The 1,532-nt window shown below is 33.3% G+C and overlaps 1 protein-coding gene across 1 annotated transcript in view; it reads left to right on the forward strand.

Moving 5' to 3' along the window:
* Window positions 1-604: 604 nt before the first annotated feature.
* The window catches only part of LOC117122950 (carbamoyl-phosphate synthase [ammonia], mitochondrial-like), a 39,420-nt gene continuing 38,492 nt past the window's right edge, over window positions 605-1,532 (forward strand). The window contains exon 1 of the mRNA XM_033268726.1: window positions 605-745. The gene's annotated coding sequence lies outside the window, so the exon portion shown is untranslated. The remainder of the gene's footprint in view (window positions 746-1,532) is intronic.

A 1,532-nucleotide genomic window follows, 5' to 3' on the forward strand; every position in this document is an offset into this window, starting at 1 on the left:
GAAATTATTTATTATTATTATTATTATTATTATTATTATTATTATTATTATTATTATTATTATTATTATTATTATTATTATTATTATTTTTATTATTATTATTATTATTATTATTATTATTATTATTATTATTATTGGTATCGCACATTGGATCAATAGGCCTATCCAATGGAATTACATTATTCCTGAAGCTTGGTGACAACAAGTCTCCTCAAACTTCTAGGACATTCCTGAGGATCCTTGCCGTGTTCAGAATCACACTTTTCTGAAATTCATCTATTCTGGTCTATATACCGATTTGTTCCAGTATTTTCTTTAATTTCTTTGGAACTGTTCCAAATGTCCCAATTACAACAGGAATGACCATTGTTTTAATTTTCCATAATTTCCTCAGTTCTCTTGCTAAATCCTGATACCTGAATCACTTTCTCTATTTCTTTCTCTTCGATGCGACTATCGTACGGTATTGCAAAATCTATGATTTGGCAGCGTTTACTTTTCTTTTCAACTACAATCATATCTGGTCTTCTTGCCTCTCATGATCAGTCTGTTCTGCATGTTTTTTGAGAGCGGTTATGAAGTTAAGTTGAGTGATGATGCAATACTACAGAATGGAATGGCCGAAGCATGCGCAGTTCTTTCAATCATTCCCATCAAAACAACAGAACATGCATGCAGAGGTTTGCTGAAGAGCCGGTTTCTATTCAATGTGCAAGTAGTTGCAGGTTTTTGAAAAGGTTGTTAGGTAAGTAAATTAAATGATCTTTCATGTATTATCAAAATGTAAGTATATTTGATTTGTAAAGGCTAGTCAAATATCAGAGGCAACGACTGATAATCACTTGCATGAAGGGCCTGCACAAGAGACTGTTGTTGTGAAGTGAAACATATGTGGGCTAAACAGTACAACAATGAGAGAGCTACGTCTACGACCTTACTGTTTAATTTAATTCCTGGCCCCACGCTTGGATCCAACTGTTGATAAAATTCTACAGAGTTAAAATGTATTTCTTTTCAAACAGGCTACTTTATATTGGTCCATGATACTAATAGAAAGGAAAAGAGAGGACTCGGGTGCAATGAAATGTTGAGCATTTAATTTGCCGACAATGCACAAAACATATTGTACTGGAATTGAATTGAGCAAAGAAAAGGAAGCATTTTTAATTGATTTAGTCATGAATATAGGCATACATGTATGTAGGCCTAATTGACGTAAATCCGAAATGATCCGAGGTGCTTTGCTGAAACTGTCTTGATCCTAACCTTAAACTTCAGCCTTGCTAAATGCACTGCGGAATGCTGGAATAATATTCATGATGTTTGTTATTTTACAAATATAATTATGAATGTTTATGAGTGCAGTGGGAAGAATATTTTCATGAGTTGAATGGAACAGTCAATCTTTCAACGAATGAAAATATTCTTTCCATTAGGGCACGTAAAATAAAACAATTGGTTAGCATCCCCGCCCGACCGTCAGAAAATCCCCCGACCTGATTTTTTTTTTTTTTTTTTTTTTTACAAAACAC

This window comes from Anneissia japonica, unplaced genomic scaffold, assembly GCF_011630105.1.
Source record: "Anneissia japonica isolate Jap-2015-1 unplaced genomic scaffold, ASM1163010v1 scaffold674_len412849_cov176, whole genome shotgun sequence".
Taxonomy (NCBI): Eukaryota; Metazoa; Echinodermata; class Crinoidea; order Comatulida; family Comatulidae; genus Anneissia; species Anneissia japonica.